The following is a 13,046-nucleotide window of genomic DNA, read 5'->3' as shown; positions in this document are numbered from 1 at the left end:
CACCTCTGCCGGCTGTTCCTCCAGCCCTGCAGCCCCCTGCCTGGAAACAAACCCAGCTCACTATGGTGGGGGATCCCGGCTCTGCCCTCTACTGCTGAGTGCCTGGGTCAGCCCCGTGGGAGCCTTCCTCAGCCTTCTGCCCTCTGCTTTCTCCCAGCCACACCACCATTCCATCTTCTCTACACATTTGGGCTGTCGCCAGGCTGTCCTGGCTCTCCTCCCTTCAAGTCCTTCCTACTTTCCACTACCCAGAGACGGCTTGTTGCTCAGGTATGAAGACCTTGCTTTAAAAAACAAATCAGTTCACAATAGCCAAAAGCCGAAAACAACCCAAGTGTCCATTGACGGATGAATGGATAAACAAAATGAGGCATAGCCATACAAAAGAATATGGTATATTCATACAATAGAATATAATTCGCAATAAAAAGGAACGAAATTCTGATACATGCTACAACATTGATGAACCTTGACAACATTATGCTAGGGTTGAAGTAAGCCCGACACAAAAAGACAAATACTGTATGATTCCACTTATATGAGGTTCCTAGAGTAGACAAATTCATAGAGACAGAAAGTAGAACAGTGGTTACCAGGGCATAGTGGGGGAGGGGAAACGGGGAGTTAGTGTTTAATGGGTAGAGTTTCAGTATGGGATGACGAAAACGTTCTGGAGACAGATGGTAGTGATGGTTACACAAGAATGTAAATGCACACTGAACAGTACACTTAAATGGTTAAGATAGTAAATTTTATGTGTATTTTACCATAATAAAAAAGTTAAATAAATAAACAAATCAGGCTTCCTCGTGATCTATCGCCCCCTCCAACAACAACAAAACCGCACCATTGTTGGGAACCATACCATCACCTACAAGAAATGTAGCCTGTGGGCAAGCAGAAATCCAGCTCTGTGGGCTGGTGGTATTCTGAGGCCCATGTGGTCGGGCTGGAGATGAGGCCCAGTCCTCCCCAACGTGCTCTGTTCCAGCTGCAGTGGCCGGCTCATGCCATCTCTCCCACACAGAACGCCCCCTCTCTGCTCTTCTCAGTGGCCTTTCTGTGCCTCAGAGCTCTGGGAGCTGGCCCTTCCTCTTCTGACCTCCAACAGCACTCATTGTCTGTCCTCCTCTGGTGCGTCGCTGATGCCACCTCCCTCTGCTGAGTATTTTCTAACTCAAGCAGCTCTGTGCTCCCACTGGGCGCTGCTCCTCGCCTGGAAGATTTATATTGCAAGGTACGAAAGGATGCAGACAAGACCACTGGATGTCTGTTGGTGAGCTCTGAGGACCCTGAAGGACAAGACAAGCGATCCAGGTCTGGAAATGAGCAAGGTGCTCCTGGGTTTCCAGGAAGTGAGCAGAGTATATGAATCACAGAGGGACCAGCCTCGGATCTAGTATTATCAAAGGATGGTTTGTGAGCGCTTGAAAAAGGAAGCAATGATTGCTTCCTTGGGTTCACTAAATGGGTTCACTAAAAATGACTCACGGATGGGCCTCATTTTACTTCTTTTTAAAATAACAGCTCTGGGCCGGCCCTGTGGCTTGGTGGTTAAGTGCGCACGCTGCGATGCTGGTGGCCCGGGTTCGGATCCCGGGTGCGCATCGAGGCACCACTTCTCCGTTCATCCTGAGGCCGAGTCCCACATACAGCAACTAGAAGGATGTGCAGCTACGACATACAACTATCCACTGGGGCTTTGGGAGGAAAAAATAAAATAAATAAAATCTTTAAAATAACAGCTCTATTGAGATATAATTGACATACCATAAAATTCACTCTTTATTTATTTATTTATTTTTTATTTTTATTTTTTGTTAGGAAGACCAGCCCTGAGCTAACATCCATGCTAATCCTCCTCTTTTTGCTGAGGGAGACCGGCTCTGAGCTAACATCCATTGCCAATTCTCCTCCTTTTTCTCCCCAAAGCCCCAGTAGATAGTTGCATGTCATAGTTGCACATCCTTCCAGTTGCTGTATGTGGGACGCGGCCTCAGCATGGCCGGACAAGCGGTGTGTCAGTGTGCGCCCGGGATCCGAACCCGGGCCGCCAGTAGCAGAGCACACGCACTCAACTGCTAAGCCACCAGGCCAGCCCCTAAAGTTCACTCTTTTAAATTGTACAATTCAGGGGCCAGCCTGGTGGCGTAACAGTAAATTCACGCACTCCACTTCGGCGGCCCGGGGTTTGTGGCTTCAGATCTCGGGCACGGACCTACACACCGTTCATCAAGCCATGCTGAGGTGGTGTCCCACGTAGAAGAACTAGAAGGATGTACAACTAGGATATACAACTATGTGCTGGGGCTTTGGAGAGAAGAAAAAAGAAATAAAGAGGAAGACCGGCAACAGATGTTAGCTCAGGGCCAATCCTCCGCCTCAAAAATAAATAAATAACTATTGTACAATTCAGTAATTTTTAGTATATTCACAAGGTTGTGCAGCTATCATCACTATCTAATTCTAGAACATTTTCATCACCCCAAAAAGAAATCCTGTACCCAGTAGCAGTCATTCCCTATCCTGCTCTCCCCATCCCAGCCCCTAAGCAACTACTAGTTTGCTTTCTGTCTCTATGGATTTGCCTATTCTGGACATTTCATATAAATGGAATCATACAACATGTGGTCTTTCGTGTCTGGCTTCTTTCACAGAGCACGACGTTTTCGAGGTTCACCCATGTTGTAGCATATATCGATCAGTTCTTTATACATTTTTATTTATTGCTGAATAATATTCTATTGTATGACCATACCATATTTTGTTTATCCATTCATCAGTTGATGGACATTTGAGTTGTTTCCACTTTTCGGCTGTTATGCATACTGCTGCTATGAATGTTCATGTACAAGTTTTTGTGTATGTTTTCATTTCCCTTGGGTATATATCCAAGAGTGGGATTGCTGGGTCATATCCTTATTTGCTTTTGAAACAACGTTGTCAACCCGGTTCAACAGAAAACTATGGCTGACTTGATGTCTCTGCCAGGGTCAGCAAGGCCCCCCTATTAGGCTTCTGGGGAAAGATAAACAGGTTTAGATGCCATACAGTTAGGCGGATCGGCTGTTAGTGGTAGGGCCACCTAGAAAGGGTGCCAACTATCAAATTGGCTGGCGACACAAAGCTGAGGCAGAATCTAGACCCAAAAGATCTCAGCAAGCTGGTATGCTATCCGGGGACAAAATACAGCAAGGAAGAACGCAAGCTGCTAAATATAGAATTACCATATGACCCAGCAATTCCACTTCTGGGTATACACACAGAAGAATTGAAAGCAAGGACTCAAACAGATATTTATTTGTACACCAGTGTTCACAGCAGCATTATTTACAACAGCTAAAGGTGGAGACAACGTCAGTGCCCATTGATGGATGAATGGATAAGCAAAATGTGGTATATACTTACTGTGGAATATTATTCAGCCTTAAAAAGGAAGGAAATTCTGACATGCGTCACAACCTGGATGAACCTTGAAGACATTCTGCTAAGTGAAAGAAGGCAGATACAAAAGGATAAATATTGTATGATTCTACTTATATGAGGTAGCTAGAGTAGCCAGATTCATAGAGACAGAAAGTAGAATGGTGGTAGTCATGGGCTGGGGGGCGGGAGGGAAGGGGAGTTATTTAATTGTTATTGTTAACAGAGTCTCAGTGTTACAAGATGGAAATAGTTACGGAGCTGGATCATGGTGGTGGTTGCACAACAATGTGAATGTACTTAATGCCAGTGAACTGTACAGTTAAAATGGTAAATTTTATGTTGCATATACCTTTCCACAATTTGAAAAAAATAAAGGCAAGATCCTGAAACCAAGTCCCCCAAACTGACTTCTCAAATACAGGGTTTGAGGGGAACAGAGCATAGCAGCACGTGCGATGACATCTGGAGATTTGCCAAATAGTAGTCCTCTCTTATCTGTGGGGGAAACATTCCAAGACCCCATTACATGCCTGAAACCACGGATAGTATCAAACCCTCTATATACTGTGTTTTTTCCTATACATATATAGCTATGATAAAGTTTAATTTATAAATTAAGCACAGTAAGAGATTAACAACAATAACTCATAATAAAATAGAACAATTATAACAATACCTCATTTTGTTGCACTTCGCAGATACTATGTTTTTTACAAGACCCTCCACCAGCAAAGAAGTTATGACTCGCTGGAGGCTCAGATGATGGTTAGCATTTTTTAGCAGTAAAGTGTTTTCCAATTAAGGTATATACATTTTTTTTAGACGTAGTGCTATTGCACACTTAATAGAGTATAGTGTAAATGTAACTTTTTTATGTGCTGGGAAACCGGAATATTTGCGTGACTCGCTTTATTGTGATGTTTGCTTTATTGCGATGGGTCTAGAACCGAACCCACAATATCTCTGAGGTATGCCTGTCCTGTAGTAAAAGTTACCGTAGACATTAGCAACCTCAGCATGTGATTTTTTCCTTTCCTTATTAAGTTGAGGACGTTCACCTTTTCACTTAAAGGAAGCGCTTTATGGCTCCTCTTTGGCATATTTGAATTGCCAGCATCACTACCCTTGCACTTTGGGGCCATTATTAAGGAAAAGAAGGGTGAGCTGAACACAAGCACTGTGATACCATGAAAGTATCATGTGATAACCGAGATGGCTACTAAGTGACTAATGGGTGGGTAGAGGATCCAGCATGGATCGGAGGGACAAAGCGACGATTCACGTCCCAGGTGAATCAGAGGGGAGGGCGTGAGATTTCATCATACTACTCAGAGTGGTGCACAATTTAAAACTTATGAATTGTTTATTTCTGGAATTTTCTACTTAATATTTCGGACCGTGGTTGACCGCCAATAACTGAAACCGCAGAAAGCGAAACCGTGGATGGCGGGACTGTACCACAGTGAGTCGAGGGGACTGCCAAAAACCCATAGGGTGAAATCATGTCGGCAAGAATGAAGAGTCTCAAATCCCGAATGAAGGAGGCCACAGTCTTCCCCACCCCATGACAGTCTGCTCCACTCCACTTTGGGGGATGCGAGCCTGGTCAGTGTGGGACACCCAAGAAGGTGAATGGACTTAAGACCCCACGCAAAGACGAGAGCGGAAGGAATGGGGGGTATTTGGCCCTGGGAAGCAGAGAGCTGTTTTCAGATTATGCATTTAAACTTCGCAGGAACATTCCCAAAGGATGGCCAGAACTGGGCTCTGTGTGTGGACAACACAGATAAGGGCTTTACCCAACACAAGGAAGAGCTTTCTGGCAAAAACAGCCAACTAGAAGGAGACCTGAGGTAAGGAGAGCTCTTACAAACAGGCCGAGGGACAGTCTGTGTTACAGGGAGTCCTAGTCAAAGTAAAGAGGTTTCTTTAGTGTGGAACTTTCCAGAACCTTCCATATGGTCATGTGTCTGAAACTTATGAGAGGGCAACAGAGTACACAGACTCATCTGACCACACAATCCTCTGCGTTTGGGGATTTTCCACTGGAGAAGGTGCAAATTGGCAATCTAGTGTTCTAGGGAAAACACTTTGGGAAACACTTCTCAGGGCCACTCAAAGTCAGGACGGCCGGTTAAACAACCACAACAGGCCCCTCCATGCCGAGGTTTTGAGTAAATGTCGTCTGCCCGCTGCTCAGTGCACAGTGCACGTTCCAACATGGGTTGCAGAAGAGGAGACTGAAGCGATGAAGGATGGTGCATTCACGATGTGAATCACTCGGGGCAAAAGCAGAGTGTTAGGGTCTGAACGCAGAGAAGGAGGGAAAGTGGAGGGAGGATGGGAGCAGCTGAAAAGCTTAGGTGTAAAGAGAGGGGAGGGCCCCAGGAACAGGCATAAACTGGAACGAGGATGGAGGAGATAAGAAAAAGTCAGAGAACAAGGCAGGAATCGGTCCTCACCCAGTGGGGGAAGGAAGGGCAAGGGCTCCCCGCTCGCCTAACCTAGAGTTAGCACAGCCTCCCCTAGCCCAAGGGGCTGTCCATACGGGGATACGGGGTCCTGCCTGGGGAGGGGCTTCCTTCAGAAACAAGGGAGGGGCTCGGAGAAGTTATCCTCATATTTCTCTTTTGGGTTCTGACTGAGAGGAGTCAAGGTCTGGAAAACCTTTCCTCTAGGCCCTCAAGCCTGAAACATTCTCCAGCCCTAAGGAAAAGGACAAAGGTGTCAGAAAGGGCCTCGGAAAAGTCTGGGCAACAGGTAAAGGAATTCTGATTTCTTTAAATGGGCAGGAAAATTTGGTTCACCACTTTGGTGAGTGTGTACCTGGAAGCAGGAGCCTACCACCCCAGTGGGCAAATCCCAGATGGAGGAAAGAGCCAAAGCTGAGCCCAGAGCAGGCCCGGTCCACGTCTTGCTGGGAGCCCCCAGCTTGGTGCAGGAATAAAGCCAGTGTGCAGATGTGGAGGGGCCATCCCCAAGGCCCAGCAGGGCATGGAAGAAAGAGGTCATGAGCAGCCACCGCCTTCATTCCCAGGGACTCAGTAAAGACTGCTTTCCTTTGTTCCTGCCTTGAAGCACCAGTCAAGTGCCATATGTAAGTCCTGGCAGGACTACAAAGCGACCACATTCGTGGCGTCCTCGCCCCTCCCCGTGGAGCTGGGATTTATAGTCCAGAAGCGCATCCTTCCCTCTTCAAAGTGACCGTCTATGAGGGTTTGTCCAGTCCCTTCCTCCAGGGCCTGGATTTGCAAGATGGGCAGGAAAAACCTCCCAGGTCCCCTTCGTCATCTTGCTCTTTTATCTCCTCCTCTCAAAGCATCCTATGACCATATGATCCTATGACCACATGTGCAGCACACACACTGGGATTCAAAGAGCCTAATAATTAAAACTGGTCCGCTTTGCAGTTGACCACGCATCATCTCGTATACTAATCCTTTTCATCTTTACAACAGGAAAGAATTAATGAGAATGTGAAGAATTAATGAGAACCGCCTGCGTTTATTGTTCATTGAGAGCTTACTGAGGGCCTGACGCTGTGCTAAGTCACCTCATTTAATTCAGCAATGCCGTGAATGGTCATTAGTCACCCCACTGGGTGGATGGTGAAAGCTGACGTACTGGCAAAGCCAACTCCTTTGGATCAGAACTAACCTGGGACTTCTAAGCAGGCGCCTGGCTTTACATGGCAGCAGGGAAGGCAAGGATGATTGTTAACTGAGTCTATACTATGTGCCCTTCAACTCGGTGGAGGCCGGGGGCAGAGTGCATACTGCGTCCCAACAAACAGACACTGTTGGAACTGTGCCATTACACCTTTGACAATTTATATCTGAAGACTATGCAGAAATGATAGGAGCCATGTTGCTGAGTCCTGAATGTGCATGGATTCTGATTTGGTCTCAAAGCATCATACCACAGATTGTCCACATACGCAAAGTCATTAATTTTTGACCAAGAGAGTACAGATGTTGCCATCTTACAAACATTTGGAGAAGCAGTCTCACCAGCTGAGCCCTTCAAATAGATTTCATCTGATGTAACCCTCCAACACCCCTCTGAGGATGTAGTACTGTTATGCTGATGGAAAAACCAGGACCCATTGAGGTCAACCAGAAAGACCCCCAGCCTGATGACCAAGCCCCCAGCCTGACCCCAGGGCTGGGCGCCACAGCCGCCAGAAGTAGGTTTTGGGGAAGGAAGACTTGATATCAGGTCAGTCTTTACAGAATGCCAAGGTTGGCCTCCAGTGAAAGTTAAGAAAGACAGAGATAAGCAGAGAGAAGATTCCTGGGGAAGTCAGGTGTTAAAAAGACAAAGGCCTTTCTGAAGGTTCATTATGGAATCCCACAGTAGGTGTGGCTGCAGGAAGCTGAAGGCGGGGGCCCTGAGAAGAGGCCCCCAAGGCTGGCCCAGGGGGCAAAACACTTATCTTCAACCTACTCAGAGTCCCTCTCTTCAAGCACCTGCAGTGTGAAGACCCCTTTAGACAAGGCCGTCTGCAAACCAGTGACCGTACACCAAATTTTTGGGCCTCTGAGAAAGGCAAATGCAGTCTGTTTCCTTCATTCTGGAAACCTCCTTTGCTCCCCTCCCCCCATGAAAATGCAATCACCTTCCTCAAAACCTGGAATCCAGCCCCGAGAAGAGGGAATAGCACCTAGAATAGCCTGCCCAGGTCAGGGCCACCTGTATGGCCCAGCTGGCAGGGCCACCTGCCAGGCACCTCCCCAGGACAGATGACCCTTCCCAGCCCTGGGGTGTGGGACCAGGGATGGAGGAGGCCTGGGAGGGGAGGGAGGCCCCACACGGCCCCAGTCCTGGACACATCTGGGGCTTTCTTTCTCCCTAGAAGCCCAGCCTCAGCGGCATTCCCCTTCCCCTGCTTCAAACCATCCCCTACTTCCTCCCTCCAGTTTACATCTTTCAAATGCTTGCAGGCTTACTGGAGTTTCCTTAAGCCCTTGGCTCCTCCCCTACCAACATCTGAGCTCCTTATACCAGTTTTTTTCTATAATTTAAATTTTAACCCAGAGTTTCTTATTAAAAGCAACCCAGGCTATTAAAGAAAAACCACCCAGGGCCGGCCCCGTGGCTTAGTGGTTAAGTGCGCGCACTCTGCTACTGGCGGCCCGGGTTCGGATCCCGGGCGCGCACCGACGCACCGCTTCTCTGGCCATGCTGAGGCCGCGTCCCACATACAGCAACTAGAAGGATGTGCAGCTATGACATACAACTATCTACTAGGGCTTTGGGGGAAAAATAAATAAATAAAATTATAAAAAAAAAAGAAAAACCACCCATAATCCCAGGACCCGGCTCCCTTGTTTGTGTCCTGGGGCTTCCTTCTAGCCCTCTTCTGGATTGGTGACCTTTTCCATAGTTTTGCTTTAAAATGTTCTCAGTCCCTTTCATCTTTATACTCTCCAGGAGGGAGACTCCAGGCCCATCAGCACTAGGATGGCCCTGCAGACACAGCCGGGGGTCAAGCCCAGCCATTCCCTTGGGAGAGACTTGGGCTGGTGAGCCCTCTGCAGGCTGAGTGTAACGGGAGAGAGCTGGATGAACCTTGCCGAGTTGTAGTGGGGCCAAAAGGAGATAACACGCTGTTCTCGGCCCAGGCACCTAGCGAGCAATCAATGAGAGGGAGCTATTTTTAAGAGTAGTACCTGTCTGCAGCCGCAGAGAGGAAGCAGACAGCTTCCAGGGCTTCTGCTCTGAAGAGCCGCCCACACCCAAGTGGGCCTCAAACAGCTCACTATCTCTTGACTGATTGGGGCCATCACTGCACAGTGGGGTGGGGGGGGGTGGGGTGAGATGGGCTGAGACCCCTGATCACTGGGCCCACCACAGCTGTGCATGCCTATGACCTGGGTAAGCCCCCAGCCTGGCCAAAGGGGCCCACCTGTACCCCTCGGCCCACCAAAGGCCCACTAGCCGTGGGACAGCAACAAGGGGGCAGGGGCCGGTTTCCAGTGTCCGCCCAGTGTTGGGCCCCTCCTCCTTCCCTGAATTGCTTGCTCTCTTGGCTTCCGCATTGCAGAGCCCCTGGGTTTTCTTGGTTTTCACTTCGCCAGAGTAATCTTGCCATTAAGGAAGAAAGAAGCCGGCCAGCCTTTGCCTGCCTGAGGCTCGGCCATGGGAAACTCCCCCAGGGATCCCTCAGAGGGAAAGTTCTCAGGAGGGGGGCAGTGCCCCAGAAAATGCCTTAGTGTTGGGGGATCACCTGTGCTTCGGAGACCACCAGGCCATCGGAACAGCCCTGCTTCTCTTTACATAGAAAGGCCTTGTGTGGAAATCACGCGCTGCCTTTTCAAACACGCAGGCGCTGGCTACTCAAAGTGCGGTCCCTGGACCAGCAGCCTCATGGTCACCGACTGTTAGAAACGCAGCATCTCAGGTCCTGCCCCAGACCTGCTGAGCCAGAAACCTGCATTTTCACAAGATCCCCGCAGTGCCCAGGCACTTTCTCCAGGCACAGGAGACGGGTACTGTGCCAGGATATCCCCAAAGCAGGTGGCCTTTCCCTGGGCCCCAGGTTCTCCCCGTGGGTGTCCCTCACTGTGCCTCTCCAGGTGAGGCTCAGGACTCCCCGAGGCCTTGGGACTGTCGTCCCTCCTTCAGGCTTCCCTTCCAGCCTGTTCTCTGAGTTTCTGGTTTCCTGGACTTTGTGTGGGTCCTCCCTAGCCGTCAAACCATCTGTTCCTCCTTCCTTCCTTCCGATTTGCTGCAGGTTGGGAAATCAGATCCCCAAGTGTGTTACAACTGCCCGCAAAGTAAGAGCACGGAGGCTCTGAGGAAGGGCCCTGGACTCCGGGGAGTCAAGCACAAAAGCTTGAGCCCGGAGTCTGATTTCCAGTCAGGACGCTCCCAGCCTGTTTGTCGGGTGAGCTCCTGGCTCTCCCTGAGTTCCATTCACTCGCTCACTCTCCACCTGGCTCCCTCTACCTGGGGCCCCTCCAGGGCAGAGGAAAGCACAAAGACCAGTCCCAGTGGGGAGGCCGGTGTACAAAGAGACAGCTGAGCTGTGATAAGGCCGGAACTCAGAACTCAGGCAGGGCTGGGATGGAGGGTGAAGGGAGGCAGCTGGGACAGAGGAGCAGGAGGGTGAAGGGAGGCGGCTGGGACAGAGGAGCAGGAACTACTGGAGCAAATGTGCAGAGCCCCGGAAGGAACTGCTCTCACCATCCAGTCCAGAGGGGCCGGAATGTCCCAGAACGGGGCATGGGGCCAGCTCCCACAGGCATTCTGGGAGATCCGTCTCTTCCTAAGGGCAAAGGAGTAGGGGACAGCCCCCAAAGAGTTTGAAGCAGAGAAGTGACATCAGTTGTCACTGACATCTCTCAGTTCAGTGTGCAGGATGGATTTTTGTGGGGGGATGGGGGGTGGGGTGAGCAGACTAAAGCAGGGGGCCCAGGTGGGGAGCACACAATAGTCCTAGCCACAGAGGGACGCAGGGAGGGCGATGGTGAGGTGGGGGTGTCACTGGGTGCAGGTGAGCACCAGCGTCACCTGTTCTGTGCACAGCCAGTGCTGTGGGGGCTCACTTCCGGCAAATATCTTCCTTTTCTGGTAAGAGGCCAACATCTTTGCAGGCTGCAGGAGACCCGTGGATGTTGGGTCCTCCCCCACCCATCAGCCATAGCGTCCTGTAGTTTGATACATGGCTCTAGAAGTTCATAAAGAAAGGTGGGGAGGCAGGGCAGACTGGAAGGGCCCCCTCACTACCACAGAGCACCCACTGTGCGCTCAGCACCTTATAAGACAACAGAGGGGAGGCAGAGCCAGGCAGCCGCTACCCAGGCCTTTAAGACAAGCAGGGAACTCCGCTTTGTCCCAAATACATGCAGGGGGAGTGACCACACAGGACGGCCACTCACTGCACCAAGCTACCCCAGCCTCATGCTCTCAAACTGGCTGCCATACATAGGGAGGTTTCGGCTACATGCAAATTCTCCTGCTGCTGCCAGCAACCCAGTGGGAAACAAGCAAACCAACCCCCATGACCAACGCAAAGCAACATGCCATTGACAACGAGGTAACAGGTCAGTAGCGCAAAATGCTTCGGCCACAATGGAGGCACAAATGCCAAGAACCCTCTGACCACGAATGACTAGGTGGAGAGGGCTCGGCCTTGGAAAGCTTCTGACCCAGCAATGCAAATGTAACAGGGACAATTCAGTTTATTAGAGCTCGGTAGGCTCCTCCTGAGGAAGGCAGGGGACGCCAGGGGCTGGGAGTGTGCTCCTGCAGTCAGACTTTCCCAGTTCAAAACTCCCGTGACATCATGTGCTGTGTGTCCCTAGGCAAGTTACTCAAACTCTCAGGGCTTCAAATTCCTCCTTTATCTAGTTGTTGTCAAGATTAAGAAGGGCAGATAAGCTCTCAACTTATCAGTAAGCTTATCATTAAAGACTCACTTTTTGAGTTTCACTAATATTATCTCATTAAGACAAAGACCCTAATCCGAGTCTCCTTTGGTCCTTTTGAAATGGGGGCACTCTTACTGAATTTGGGTAAGTATAGGCGGCTGGGGACTCAGTTTGGGCACAGGGAATGGAGTAAGCGGATCTGGGAATTTAGAGTTCCGGGCGATCCATGCAGAAGGGAGGAAGAGAAGAAAGGGCCCAGGTGGTGAGGACATGGCATTCAGGCCCTGTGGGAAGCCTGCCCTGAGCAATCCCTGATGGGGGAGAGGGGGTGCGAAAGGGTTCTTCCTATCAGGGATGTCGAAATGAGCAGGGTCGGTTCTTTGCCAAGGTGCAGTAATGGGGTGCCTCCCATTAGCTCTCGACACTTCCCATAAAAGTCCTGAGGGGCCAGGAAATCAGGCTGGAGGGGCCCCTGGAAACAGCCAGTATTGGCAGCACCCACCCCCCTTGGCCCCCAAGCCCAGGAGTCAGGGGAAATGGCCAGGGGCAGGCACAGTCTCAGGGGAGGCCAGGGTCCGCAGGTCTGGCTAAAGTGGACTGTGGGGGACCCGGCCATCCCTCCAAACAGGAAGGAAGAGCACCCACGCTGGCAGCCTCTGGGTCTAAGAGTCTCCAGCTCCCCCCACCGCTTCCCTGCCAGCCCGTCCTTCTCCTGTGTCCCTGCTCTGGGCTGGCACCATCTTAAATCCCACAGCCTGGCTCAGGGGCCGAGGGACCTGCAGCTCCCTTAGTGAAAAGAAAATGGGCTGGAACCAGAGTGACCTAATTAAGGCTCTGACTGCACACCGAGAGGTCATGCGATCTTGGGGACAACCTGAGAAGGTGGGCACTTACCTTTTTCCACATCTCACTTACAGGCGTGTGCCTGTGTGGCATGTAGTCGGTGGCACTGGCAGAGGGAACTGCACAAGTGTCCCATTCCCCAGACAGCCCCGTGGGCAGTGAAGCTCCTCTGGGGCAGTATTTAGGGCCTCAGTGCAGCTCTAGAGGCTGAGCTCAGACTCTCTACAGAGGTCAAGGCACCCCTGTCCCATGCATGGTCCTGGGCCGGCCCTGGGGTGGGCATGGGTCCTGGAGGAAGAAGTTAGCCACACTCAACCATAAAGATAGCCCCTGCTTTCCCAGGAGAAATGCTATGGGTGGGGGACCCTCACAAGAATTGACAATAACTAACAGACCTAAATG

The 13,046-nt window shown here is 50.4% G+C and overlaps 1 protein-coding gene across 1 annotated transcript in view; it reads right to left on the bottom strand.

Annotated features, from left to right (window-relative positions):
- Positions 1 to 13,046, bottom strand: part of EFHD1 (EF-hand domain family member D1) — a 41,775-nt gene that overhangs the window by 15,512 nt on the left and 13,217 nt on the right. The window lies entirely within an intron of this gene.

The sequence above is a fragment of the Diceros bicornis genome, chromosome 37 (assembly GCF_020826845.1).
Source record: "Diceros bicornis minor isolate mBicDic1 chromosome 37, mDicBic1.mat.cur, whole genome shotgun sequence".
In the NCBI taxonomy this organism is placed as follows: Eukaryota; Metazoa; Chordata; class Mammalia; order Perissodactyla; family Rhinocerotidae; genus Diceros; species Diceros bicornis.
The sequence above is the reverse complement of the archived record's forward strand: the minus strand, read 5'-3'. Positions and strand labels throughout refer to the sequence as shown.